The following is a 15,172-nucleotide window of genomic DNA, read 5'->3' as shown; positions in this document are numbered from 1 at the left end:
AATGAATCTCCAATCAACATCCAATCCTAAACCCTAACAAAACTAAGTTGCTCCTCTCCTCCCCCATATGCAGGACCCCCTTGCCAGCCTTCAACATAACTGCTAACAATGGCACTATCATCTTCCCAGAAGCCCAAACTAAACTACTGGGTGTCATAGTTGATAACAACCTGAAGTTTGATATGCATATCAATCAAACTATCAAAACCATTAATAAAAAACTTGGCTCTCTTTACAGAATCAAACTTTTCCTTACCCCACTTGCTAGAACTGCAATTGCCCGTTCCCATCTGCTATCAACGCTTCTCTATGCTTCACCTCTATTCTCCAACTTAAACAAAACAGATCTTAATAACCTATAATCCTGCTATAACCACATTGCCAGATTTACTACTGACACAGCCTACCAGACATACCACTGTCACAACCTAAATCACATAGGATCACTTGAACTGCCAAGCCTACTGCAGTTCAACCAGCTAATAGTGGCACATAAAGTCCTTTACCAACCAGAAAATACACCTCCACTAAAAAATATTATCAGCCCCTACACCAGCACCAGGCTAGTACAATCATAGGTTCATAGGTTCATAGGTTGGTACTAGGCTATCAGCCCTAGGGCCTATACAAGCCTAGCCATAACAATTCCCTGGCTATTTCTTCCCACATTATTTACTTTCCTGGACCCCTGTCTAGCAGGGTGACTGACGTGATCCCTGGGGTGAATTTCCTTTCTCCCATCCAATCGTCAAGGTTCCTCTAGAAGAGGTCCAAAGAGGCACTCTGCTTGACATGTATGGGCAATCTATTCCAGAGTCTGGGGAGTCTCTGGGTCAGGAACCTATCCCTCCAGCATGTTTTGTTTATTGTGATGACAAGGTTTAGATCCCTGGAGCGTGTAGCTCTGAGGGATTGGGATTTCATTAAGTGTAGCATGTCCAACAGCTCTGGGTTTGACATGGCCTTGTATGTTAAGCAGAGATCGCCTCTGAGTAGACGATATGCGACAGAGTATAGCTGGAGTTTTTTAAGGCGGTCAGCGTAGGGCATCTGCTTTAGGCCTGTGATTCTTTTAGTGAGGTATTTCTGAGGCCTTTCCAGTTGTTGTAAATGTCTTGAGAGGTACATACCAAATGGGGCATTGTATTCTATAATGGGTCTAATGAGGAATGAGTACAGTGGGACAATGACCTCCTTTTTTCTGGATGAAATCATCCACTAGACTCCTAATTCAAACATACAAATTCAACTACTCAGCTGGGGACTCTCTGTTTGCCAACTCTGTTGGAAAAATATGGAACAGACTCCCAGCTGACTTGACCCTAGAACCCTCACTAGCTCAATTCAAAAACAAACTCAAGAAATACTTCAAAACTCATTAGCTGTGTCCTTGCACTAACCCTGACTAGTGACCTCTCTATTTCTTAGGTGCCTTGCCTTCAACTACTTCTAAAAATTTTCTACCACTCCATTTCAGGAAGGGTCAGTTGTATAACTGCTGCTCAGTGTGTCTTAAACCTGAATGTAATGTTATGTATGTTTAACTTTGAAAATAATGTTATGTTTTGTAAAGTGTTTTATAATAAGTACTATATGTGCTAAATGCTGGTATTGCTTATGACTGTAATCTGCTTGAAACTAGCATTTATTAAATGTTCGATGTGTATTATTATCTTGGAATGTTTCTCCCCGGGCCTCCGCTGAAAATGGACATGTATCCAGTCAGACTATCCCGGTCAACAAATGTAAAATAAATAATAAATAAATAAATATGCTAGTAATATAAATATGATCTGCAATGTCATTAATAAGAACTGGAATATACTCTCTACTTTGGATGGGTTGAAGGAGATAGTAGGAGACAAACCTAAGTTTAGCTTTCGAAATAATAAGACCCTAAAGAACCTTATTTATAATAAATCTAGTTTAAATAGGATTACTCTTAGATCAGATAGAGTAGGTACATATACATGCAGGAGTTGTACTGCCTGTGTATATATACACACAGGTACTAACTTTGTACACCCTAAGCTAGGCTTCAGAATAGAGCCTTCTCACTATGCTGACTGTAAAACAGTCAATGTAATATATTTGAGTTATTGTGTCAAATATTTTTCATATTATATTGGCTTGACTAATTGACAGTTCAAAGACAGGAAACTCGAACATATGAGGGATATAAGAAATAAAAAGGAAAGTAGTGCCTTGGCTATTCACATCAAGAACGAAGGTAGTGAGCATATGTTTAAGTTTCTGGTCTTGGAAATACTTGCAGTCAAAAAAAGGGGAGGAGAGATGAGGAATATTACTGAGGCGGCTGAACAAAAATGGATTATGTTACTGTGTGCTGATAAAGCACCTGGTTTGAATAATATTTTCTCTATTAAACCTTTCTTGAAAGTGAGACAGTTGAGACACTAGTTTTTAGTTTATGTATGCTGTGATGTTTTTAAAAATGTTAAGTACTGCTTTAATTAATTTAATTTTTAATTGAAGTAATTAATGTTAATTGGAATACTATTTAATGTGGTTGTTTTAAGTCATTTTATCTATGTCTGATGAAGAGGTGAACACTTGAAAGCGCTTACTTACAATAAATTGGATATTCTGCTGTGTTACATCCAGCATTACCCACACCCAGGCATGGGTTATTGCTATAATATTGCACAGTTGTACTGCTTTGAGACATGCCAAAAATTGCAAATGTTGCACTACTGTATGAAAGTTATATATTCTTTTTAAATCCCTAAAACTGTTCATATTAAAAGCAGAACATTATGAAGCATGTATATTCACTCCCAAAAGTACAGAAGTGGTGACTGCTGTTTAAATTCAACTTCCATTTAGAGAAGGATATCAAGATGGCAATATCTCATGTTATTGTAAGGCTTTAGGCACTGTTCACTGTGGAAGTTTCCAGGTATGTAGTAATATTTCATTGCATCAATAACTGCAAATCCTCTTTACCTCCTAGTCACTATAAACTTCATTAAATCTATCTCTCTTATGGAAAGAACTGAGTAAAGTATAACAAATTTGATGAAGAAATGTTAAAATTCAAAAGCTGCTAATTACAGAAATTCAGCACTGCAAAATATAGATATATCACTTTTTAACTGTTAGTAGAAATGAAGCTTAATTCTAAACTGTTATCAAGTTACTGCACCAGCAAAAATGCATTTATTATTGTTAACCTGGTGATCCCACTGGACACAAGAGTCCCTTTTCCTGGACTCTGTGGAAGCACTGTCTGGTTTAGTGATGTGTGACATGTTCAGGGGGCATGCAGTTTGCAAATGGAAACAGAGGAAATGAGACCTGGGAATACAAGATGAAGTTTGCTAACTGCTTGTAGTTTAAACCTTAGGAAAAAAATACCATCTCAACTGTATAGAAAGGAGTGGTGAAAGCAGACGTAAACTTTTGAACCAAGGTTATTAGATCTAGACCTAAAGAAGCAATTACAGACATTGTTATAAATTTCCAAAGGATTCAGGTGAAATTCGCTGCAAGGTTATTTTTACAAAACAAAGTGATCTACTGACTTCTAAAGGAAAAAAAAGTTATGTTGCTGACATAAAAACATATTATGATAAGTGTGTAGAAAGCTGTATGTTCGGTATTCCTTAAATTGCAGTTTTTAAATGAAAATATTACTGCTGAAAAAAAGCTTCAGAATAATGACTGTAAATCTCATAGTCCTCACTTATACAGATTTTTGCAGAATGTTCAGATTTCTGACTCATATATTTAGTCTATTCCCAATAAAATTTGCAGTTTTCTGGAAAATCCTTTAGGAATGAAGTCACTAAATAATATCAGACATTTGAGTTTCAAGTATCCTTCAGAAAATTCATGCACAATGCTTGTCTCATAACTTAAAAGCAAGCTAAGACTTACATTACCATATCCACTGTTTGTTTGAAGGACTCATCTGGTCCTTCACCTTATATTCTTTCTTTTGTTTTTTTTTTTTGGTTTTTTTTTTGCGCATTCAGTTGCTGCCTGATTTTTATCTACTTCTGGTTTGATTTCTATTCCTGCTTGACGCCAATATGCTTCTGCTAGATTAAGCAGAAAAGTCATCTTAGATTTATTCTCCTCATGTTTCAAAACTTTCACTACATTTAGGTCTTGTGAGGTCAGAAGATATGTGTGGAGTCCCACAATTGCAGATCTAAACATGTAATAAATTTCAAGGAGGCCTATCCCTTTTTCAGAACAGAGAATATACAATCTTGGTATGCAATGATTTTTATAAATCATTTGGTGAGCATGAAGCATTCTTCTTGTTTTTCTATCTAATCTATCCAGCACCTTTTGGGGACAGTCAATCACTCCAAAACCATAGGTTAGGACATGAAGAGCAGATTGATTTATAGCTTGGATTTTGTTCCTTGATGCCAATGCTGTTTTCAGGATTAATTTAAGTCTTCTGAAGTACTCCTTACTAATTTTTATTCATATTTGTTCATGTTTTATTGTTGATCCTTCATCAATTCCCAAATATTTATATACTCCCTATTGCTCAAGTTCTTTTATATCACATTCTTGTCACAGACTGATGTTTTCCTAGTGCTGCAGTTTTCCTGTGTTAAAGGTTGCTTTTGTACATTTATCAAGACCAAATGACATTCTTATATCATCTGAAAAAGTTTTGACAATTTGCAGTTGTGCTTTCAGTTCCTCATCTGATGAGCTATACAGCTTCAAATGCTCAACAAAGAGAAGATGAGAAGTCTTTGCATTTTGTTGTTTTCTAGGAGCCAAATTATAGCCATGACCTAAGCTGTTAAGTAGACAGCTTAATGGGTTAAGGGCAAGGTAAAATAGCAGTGGTGACAGAGAGTTACCCTGGAATATCCCACTTTGAATTTTTATCCCTGGAATAATAAGTTGTTCTTTATCATGTCTTAATTGCAAAGTGGTCAACCACTGTTTCATGGTCACTATAATGTAGTCAACCATTTGTAAACACTCTTTAATCCATGAATGTGGGATACTATCAAATACTTTTTTATAGTCAATCCATGTTGTGTCTTTCGGCTTTTCCCGGTTAGGGGTCGCCACAGCGGAACTCTGGTACGCTAATGATTGGCAGTAGATTTTTACGTGCCGAGTTGCTGGCCCTGACACACAACCTTCAACGAAGGTACACCCATTCATGCATGTCTCCACACAAAAGACGCTGTAGCTGAGAATCAAACAGGACAACGTCTTACTGTGAGGCGACAATGCTACTGCAGCACCACCACGTCAATCCATGCCATAGTTAAATTCTCCCCCTTTTTACAGTTCTCTACTATGACTTTATTTAACAGCAAATGATCCTTTGCTCCATATGTAAACTATGTCAGCATCAGTCCCAGCGTATAGTTTATACGTCGTTGGAAGTCAAGGATTCTCCAAGGATGGTGCCATGTTACCAAAGCAAATTGATTGATTTTAACAATTGGCTTAGCTTCTGGTGTCAATCCATTGGAATAAAATACTTGATGGCCTGGGAGGATATGGTTGGCAGATCACACTTCCTTTCATGGGTAGTTTGCACTTATACCCTCTAGGCTTTTGGATATTGGCAAAGACCTTTTCCTCCCTCATAATGCCTTTATTTAGACAATGCCAACGTGGTAAACCTCCAGACTTAACTGAACCTATAATCAATATCTGAAGGTGGTACAGCTCAGTGCTAGAAGTCATAACAAGAAACTCCACTCCCAGCAAGCCTTCCCCTCCCCTCCCTGTGGAGTGTACAGGTCTGTGTAGTGATAGAGACACGGTTTAAAGTTGCAGAGAGTACCCCAGCAATGTAAGGTTATACTGCATTTCACACCTTTAGGCCAGATACTGCACAGGAGGGAACTAAAGGTGGAGGATTCTCAGTCTATATTACAACCAACCTCACATCCAGACTAGTTAAAGCATATGACCCACTGGAACTAACATATGTACAATTCACCAAAAACAGGGTCTCATACCATATCCTTGCAACCTATAGGTCCCTCTCCTCCCAGGAAACCCATACTATCTATATCGATGTACTAAAGTCCCACACCATTCAAACCAATATGATATTCATAGAGGATCTCAACTACCCCTCTACAAATTGGAAATCCTACACCACTTCTAATACACAAGCCCAGTGATTCCTAAACTTTGTAAATAGCAATATCCTGGAACAATTGGTCCATTTTCCTACCAGGGGTAGAAACATCCTTGACCTTGTACTCATGAACATGGAGAGCTGATGCTCCTCAACAAATGATATATCTTCACTGATTGGATTTGACCATAAGGCAGTATTACTTGAAATAAAAATGAAATCCTGTGATGCAACAAAGCCAAAAACCTTGAGGAACTATTTCAAGGCTAACATCTCTCTAATAAGTGACAACTTGGCTAAATTCCAAGCACCCCCAAACCCAGTAACCACCATAACATATGCTGAGCTATCTACAAAATCTCTGTACAGCCATACTGATAGCAGTATAGGTTGAGTTGTGCCTACTTGTATTAAGAATAAGGCAAACTCAAAAGACAAGCCACCCTAGTGGAATCACAATATTAGTTGGTTATACAACAAATGAAAAAAAAAATCTCTTCCACGCATAGGAGGAACAAAGCCATGCATGCTAAAAGTCTGATCAATCTAAACAGGCAGCTCAGAGGGTTAATTAATACTTCAAAGGACAAATTTGAAGAAAAAAAAATCACTTTTCAGGCAATGGACAACCACAAAGCTTTCTATAGCTATATCCGTAACCTCAGGTGAAATTCCCAACAATGTGCAGAAATTATTGTAAATGGCATCACCCACACTGAACCGAAGGCCATTGCCAACCTTTTGGCTGACAGGTTTAGCTCTTATTTCTCCCCCCATTTTTGTCCTCCCCCCAATAGTCCAAAGAAAATACTGCATACCACAATCCCCCTAATCATTACTAGGGAACAGGTCATCAATACACTTTCTAAGGCTAAAAACACTGCATCGATGGGCCCCAATAACATCCTGGGATGTTTAATAAATAACATGAAGCAAAATCTCTTTGGTCCATTTGAATCACTTTTCAAATGGTGTCTATAATTTTTGCGCCCAAGGAATGGAAAATGGCTGTATTCATTCCCATGCACAAAGGAGGTCCACCACTGATCCAGGTAACTAAAGGTCCATAATTGTGGCCAGCCTCATATGTAAGGCCAAGGAAAGAATCATCATGGACATGATTAATGAAGGCTAGTCCCATCACAGCTTTGTTAAAAGAATTCATGCCTATTAAATCGGACTTTTTTGAGAGGGTCACCAAAGCATCAGATGAAGATAAGAATGTGCATGCAGCTTACCTCAAACTGGCCAAAGCTTTTGATACAATACCCCACACAGGCATTATAGACAAGCTCACTGATTTAGGTATAAACCCTTTTATCACATGCTGGATAGTAAACTGGCTCACTGATAGGACCCAGGAAGTCAAAATAGGTAAGGCAACCTCCGCCAAGAGACCAGTAACTGCCGAAGTCCTCCAAGGCTTGGAACTGGGCACCCTCCTTTTTGGCATTTATCTCTTTGAAATGGAAGCAAATGCAGAAGGTTCATGGCTGACAAAGTCTGCAGATGATTTGAAGCTGGGCGTTATCATCGGCTCCCCTGCAGACACTAGTATTCTTCAAGAAGGCCTATCTATGACTAACAAATTGTACCAAAACCATGGTCTTAAACTAAATGCTAAGAAATGCATAATTTTAGCCTTTGGGAAGTCAACCATCCTGGCTAATTACTATGTTGAAAATACACCCCCTAAGAGTCAAACCAGTGGTCAAGAATCTGGGTACACACTTAGACAGTAGCCTTACCTTTGACTACCACATGGCCACAGTGGTGAGGAAATCCTTTTATGTTGCACAACTTATAAGTAAGGGCATGGTATCTAGGGCCAAAGAGATCATTATCCCACTACACTTTGCCCTTATCAGACCAATCATAGAGTATGATGCTCCCTTTGGTATGTACCTGACCGGCATATGCAGCAAATAGAGGGACCTCAGAGGTTCCTTACAAAAAGAATACAAGGCATAACAAACTTGCCTTACACAGAGCATCTTAAAGACCCATCCCTCTACTTAGTCTCCTATAGATGGCAGATGGGTGATCTATGCCTGGCTTGCAAGGCATCCACAATCCTCACAGACATGAATCCTGCATATTTGTAAGTCAGACATTACCAGAAATACAAAGTCTAGGGACCTGAATTTTGTCTATGACTTAAAGATAATGTGCCGGAGAGACAGATATGTGTCCCAGAGACTGCTCCTCCTATGGAACAGGCTTCCTATCCACGTGAAGCTGATTTTGTCAATTACCCAGTTTAAGCACAACCTAGACCAGTGGATGGGAAATAGGACATTTACACTAGGCCTGGAATACATGTCCCATATGGACAAAGGTAGCTTATAATTGGCTAGCCCTCAGTGTCCTGTTTGGATACAAAACATCTTTCATTATTTTGGGAAAACTTGGCTAAGCTGAGAAAGGCCCTCTGGGTCATTAGTCTAGTAACAATCTATAAATCAAAGAATCTATTAATCTATTCTAGTAACTTTATAAGTTTAGAAAGGCAATATTTAAAATCTGTCCCTACTTTTGGGCCTTTGTCCACTTATTCTTTTTACTTTTGTCCACATTTCTAGTGCTAAGAGGTGGAGAGGTATGAAACTCCTGCATGTTGAAGATGTGGCAGAGTGTTAAGACTGCTAAAGAAACCATTGCTTTATTCTGACTGTAGATGATATGAGTTATTATAGGATGGTACAGTGAGATTTAGGCACATTCAAACTTCAGAATCTGTGTAACGTTGCATGACACAAGGGAATAACATCAGTATATTTTTTAAAAGCTGTTCTAACTCATTTACATAGTTTATATATTAAGTATCAATATCAAAAAACAACTGAGGAGTTTATTGCAAATTAATTTGCAGTAGCTGTTTATTTCTGCTGACTCATATCAGAGGAAATATACTATAAATTGTGTTCTGAAGGAACACATTGATGTAATGAACCTGAAAATTACCTCAAGGACTGAAGTTTTCAGAAAGAACTGTTCACTCTGCACAGCTGCATAGAAATTGCCATTCCTTTACAACTTATGCATTTTATTGTCTTTTTGTCATACACAATCTAATAATTAAAGTATTTAGCTCACTGTAGAAAATGACAGAATATCTTATCTATTTACTGGTAGATTTTTTTTTCAGTACAGCTAAATAGCAAATTGAAAAAAATGTGCTGCTCCATGGATTTTGAAAACATAATACTCCTGGTAACTCTTGTGGTTCTGCATTTTCCTTAAAATGACTTAATTTAGTGTGACATACATTATAGCATTAAATAGAGCAATGCATCACTTCCTTATAAATATTTTGCATAACTATCTATTGCTATTATTTATTATTTACTTCTCGTTCATATAGACCTACGACATTCTTTATCACCTCTTAAATACTAATCCTCCATTTCCTCATTTTCTTTCTTTCGACCAAGTTCATTTCAAAATATTTCCTAGCTCTTTAGACGATGAAGATGCTATCGATTAATGGTACTCTGTTTCAATGTTAAATATTTGTTGATTATATGTATACCTCTGTTTACTATGTTCATTAGGTAATTCTTTTTCTCCTAGAGATTTTCTCCCTGGAAAAAAACTTACTCAGCTCATTATATGATAGTGTTATTTATTTATTTATTTATTTATTTATTTGTTTGTTTATTGACATTTGACTAGTAGAGCTAAATCACATTATTAATTAATGACACAAAACACACAGCATCAATGGGACTACTGTTCAATCTCAGCCTTACTACAGGATTGGTCCCTCTCCATAAAGGTGGTGTTGACTAGCTTGGCCTGCAAAGCTATGGAAAGGATCATCATGGACCTCATAAATAAAGATATTGGGGACCTAGCAGATCCTGCCTGTTAAACCTGGTTGATTTCTTTGAAACAGTCACCAAGGCCATTGATGAGATAGATAAGCTCATGTCACTAGATGGATTGCAAACTGGCTCAAGGAAATTACCACATAGGTGGTAATCCATTAAAAAGTGGTTAGAAAAACATTTTATATAGCCCACGTACCTCACCAAGAGGATCAAAGGGCTCAAACAGATGCCACATACCACCACTTTCAGAGGCTGTGTCTGCGCGATAATAAAAGTCCAACCATTAACAATTAATGGACATGCTGCACTCAGAAAATCCAGATCCCCATCGAACTCGTGGCTCGAGACTTGAACCTCAGCACTGAAAATAAATAGGACATGCTGGAGGACAGATTCATAACAGGGAATCTTGATGAGGGCGTGGGGAGGGTTTACCCCGGTCGAATCTGTGTCATTGTTGGACAGAGGCACAGTATATAATCCTCAAAAAAGGGCATAGCAAAATAAATTTAAAATGGATGGAGACAGATAGCCTAGTATGAACCTATGAACCTATGAACACCCACTTTAAACTTTGTATATTTGTTGAACACTTCTGTACCTCTACTTACTTTATTCTTAATGTAATGTGGGGCTATGGGGGTAGTAAGGCTTGGAAAAGCAGACACTGTGTCTTAAAATCGCTCTTTTACACACTCATTCCATAGCCTCATGCAGTCATGCACTGAAGAACAGTAGTTATATAATTTAAGTCAAACAAGTAGTAAAAGAAGATCCAACTAAATACAGCTAAAAAACATAAAATTTAATATTTGGTAAGGGCTTTCAAGCCAACAAGCTCTTCATCAAACAAATGCAATACAAAACACTGAAGCAGAAACACTTAAGTACTAAATCTAACAAATCACATGATAAAACAGAATTAGTCAATAAACTAATGTCCTGGCTTTCAGCAAAGGTCTTAAAGGAACCATGACATTCAAGCCATAGTATTTATCAGCTTGCAGTCCCACTATCCACCTGGTTTCCACCTTCTCAGTGAAATTCTTGACATCACCGTCCCTCAGACTCCTAATGAGCAGCTGAAGCACCATAAACTTAAAGGAATGTCCAGGAAATTCAGCTACATGTTTAGCCAGTGCATTACTGGCTTTACATTTGCAGATATCACAAGGATGCTCTAAAATCCGTTCTTTAAGGATCCGGTTAGTGTTTCCTACATTAAAATGACAACATTTCTGCAAATAAATCACATCAGAACTCTTGCAATCAGCATACAACTTTGGTTGGTATCTCTTCCCTGTTGTTGGATGTATAAAACATTTATTCACAGTGATAGAGCTGCAAGCACTGCACATATGGCAGGGAAATGTATCTGTTCTCATAGATCTATTATGTACAGATGATTCCTTACATCCTGAGCCATAACAAAACTGCCTCTTTAGAGATGGAGAATTCTTGAAATAAAACAAAGGGAAATCACCAGCGATCTGATCAATGGTGGCATCTGCCCCTAAAACAGACCAATGCCTCCTAATCATATCTCAGACCATATTGATGTTATTAGAATATGTCAATGCAAACCATGTTTTATCTCTGGTCACTGACCAGTTTATGGGATGTCTTGCAGTACACTCTCACTCATGTATCACTTATCAAATTACAAACAATAAGTGCCACCAGTTTGCCTATCACATGCTGCTGGAAAGTGAGAGGAAACAACACTGTGAGGCAGTAATACTAACTAAATTCTACATATTCCCCTCTGTCTTAGCAGAAGAATACTGAGTACTATCTGTAACACTGACATTCTTCATAGCAACACCCATACAGCACAATGAATTGCCATGATGCATGCATACATAAGCAAACGTTGTTAGCTTGCTTAAATGTTGCTCTAAACAGTCAAATTACTGGGACTATACTGCAATTTCATAAAAAAGATAAATAAAATATAATAACGATAATAATAGTAATAATAATAATAATAATAATAATAATAAAAGAGGCCACATAAATTTGGAACACCTACCACTAAAATCACAGATCTGAAGTAGTATATCGGGATGCTGTCAAAATGTGTTTGATGCTTGAAAATGTTATAAATCAATTTTGCTGCAGTGTTGTTAATGCAGGGTGTTTTTTTTAAATTAATAGAATGCACTTTTTGGCTAAAATAAATATGTGTACTATATCATCTGTTAAAAATATTCAAAATGTTAACAATCCTATAGTCAAAGAATACAATCTTACTCTTCTCGGATGACTTAGATGACAAAGTTAAATTGGGGCATATATTTGAGTTGGCTTCTTTAGTTCATGAATAGTTATGTCACTTTTTTATTACACTGAAAGCAAAGCTTTTTGGTGCAGATTCGATAAAGTCTACATGGTCTGCTGAAACCTTGTGTGTGTTACGGCACTGTTTTGTATTCATTAAGCAGATCTACATGGCAAGGTTCTCTGGATTGATTCTTGACTGGGGTGCCCTCTGTGCGGAATCTGCTTGTCCTCTATGTGCTCACATGGGTTTCCACCAGGTACTCTGGTTTTCTCCCACATTCCAAAGACATGCATCTGGAGTGTTTTTCCCTGTGCCTCTACTGAGAATGGGCTCTGTCCCAGTTGGACTTTCCCAGTAAACAAATGTTAAATAAAAAAAAAAAAATTAAAAATAAGTGCAACATGCCAGTGACTACATCCATTTTCCTCCTACACCTGAGGACAGAGCCACTATTATGCAGATGTTCTACCAGGTAGCACACTACCATAAAGTCCTGGGTGCTATAGACTGTAGACATATAAACATCAAAGCACACCCTGGGAATACAGAAGGGTGTACATAAATACACAGGACTTCCACTCCATTAACCACCAGGTCATGTGTAGTACTAAGGGAATCACCCTGAATGTGTCCGCTGGCAATCCAGGCAGTTACCACAACTCACATATCTAGCATAACTCTCAAACGTATAAGATGTTTTCTAAGGGGATATCACACAGGGTCATTTACTGGGGAATGCAGGTTTTGCACTGGAACCATGGCTGATGATGCCCATCAGAAAGCACACACACACACACACACACACACACACACACACACACACACACACACACACACACACACACACACACACACACACACACACACACACACACACACACACACACACCAACGACGAAGCACACAATCCAACAAAAAAATATAATAAAGTGTGTGTTTGGGCTGCTGAAGTCATGGTTCTAGTGCTTAGATAAATCTGGGGGAGCTGTGCAGTACAATCCTCTTACATGTATTGAAATATTCTCCATCTGTGCCATGCTTCACAACATTATCCTGAGAAAAGAGCTTCAGCAGGAACAAGGGAAGGACCACACATCCCATCACCACTGTCAAGGTCACAGCTACACACAGGTTAAGAGTCACAGGGGGAACCTGCAGCTGCTCTGGGTGTAGGCAGACATAGGTTTGCACAATATGCTCTCTCACTGGCCAAGAGCCAGCAGATAACACACATGATCACTACCTAAGGGGCTAAAAACTTCATCCTAAGCACATACTTACAGTAACAATGATGCCAGGCAACATTCACAACCTTTACTTACCCATGTAATGACTGTGTTCCACTAGCATCACACAGAGTCATCCCCAAATTAAAACTCTTGCAACTGCCAGCCTTCTAAGGTAAGTGTTGAACCTGGAACAGAAAAATAAATTACTAAGAATACAAATGAATGGCATGTCCTTGCATATTGTTACTTGCTAATGAAAGTAAGTATAAGGTGGGTGATTTTTATAGCAATGACATCAATATGTGAGCACTGACTTAAGTGAATATATGTGTCCTGTATAAACTTATAAGCCTCATGCATCAAAGATTCACACATTCGTACCTGTGGACTGTACAGATTTTCACAGAATGTCCACAGTTTGGCCTCGTACTTTTGTACTTGCAAATCATTAAAGAGTGAAGTTAGAAAATAATGACACACATTTCAGTTTCAGACTTCATATCTATCAGAAAAATCATATAATGCAAAACTTGTTATTTTATCAACTATCTAAGTTTTAAGACCAAAATATTTAAAAATTCCCCCTATTGTTGGGCCTTTGTCCCACTTTTATTTATAGCTTGTTCCAGCTTTGTTGGTGTAACAGGTTGGGAGGTATGTACACATTACAAAAACCTGTACAATTTGCAAAACAGCATTACAGAAACAGCTATACTAAGCACAAAGTCAATTATGTACCCTGAGCATCAGACAAAAGAGGTATGTATCCCTGAATCCAAAATGGAGAAAATAAGGATATGGATCAGTCATTTGCACAGGGTGTTGTGTTGGGAGGCAGGATGCCTAGGCTGACACAAAAGGTAGCAAGTGGATGTGAGTAAGAAAAAGAAACAGGCAGACATTTGGATAAAGTATCAAATGGCCATTGAGGCAAAATGAGCTGTAAGCCTCATGACTGACCCATGAAACTGTTATGTATGTGTGTGTGTTTGTGTCTGTGTGTCTCTGTATGCGCACTCCAGGTTAAATTGGTCTGTGAGTGTCTGCAAGAACACAGCAAAGCTCTGTCCTAGCTCTACATCCTGGTATGTCAGACAGGTGTGAGCCATGCATGGTAGAGGGGACTTGTTGTCATGCCTAATCATGAGAACTGGCTCTGCTAGGAGGTGCAATGGCACATCCATGCCCATGGTCAGATGCACTTCTGCTACCTGAATGCGACTGATATCTGCTGGACGAACTCTCCTCACAAGTACACCCAGGACCATAACCCCCATGGCCTACTATGTCTGGGTGTGGACACCTCAACCACTGATTGAGCAGTGTAAGTACTGCCACTATGGGAGCGTGATTAGGTACGGTCATGTCAGGTAACATCAGGTAATGTTGCTGACCTACTTCCATGTGAATGGCATCCTCCTCCCAGCAGATGTTCTATCACAGACACCACCAGTTCCAAAATGTCATTCATCTGATCTATTGAATTGGCAAAGCAGTGGAGGAAATCATGCATGTCAACCTGTGCCATATCTACAACCCTAAGTATTTCCTCGGAAGCCCAATTGAAATGTGCCTGTTCCTCCATGATGGCCCTAAACATACATCAAGTAGCATGGAAAGACATACCAGGATCAGTTGTAGATTGGGGAGCAGGCCTCCTCCAAGCACCCCTAACAACCCTACTGAGTGGCACTTTGCCCACACTTTGGTTATGACAAGAGTC

Source organism: Protopterus annectens, chromosome 4.part1 (genome assembly GCF_019279795.1).
Source record: "Protopterus annectens isolate FY-2018-M chromosome 4.part1, PAN1.0, whole genome shotgun sequence".
NCBI lineage: Eukaryota > Metazoa > Chordata > Ceratodontiformes > Protopteridae > Protopterus > Protopterus annectens.
The sequence above is the reverse complement of the archived record's forward strand: the minus strand, read 5'-3'. Positions refer to the sequence as shown.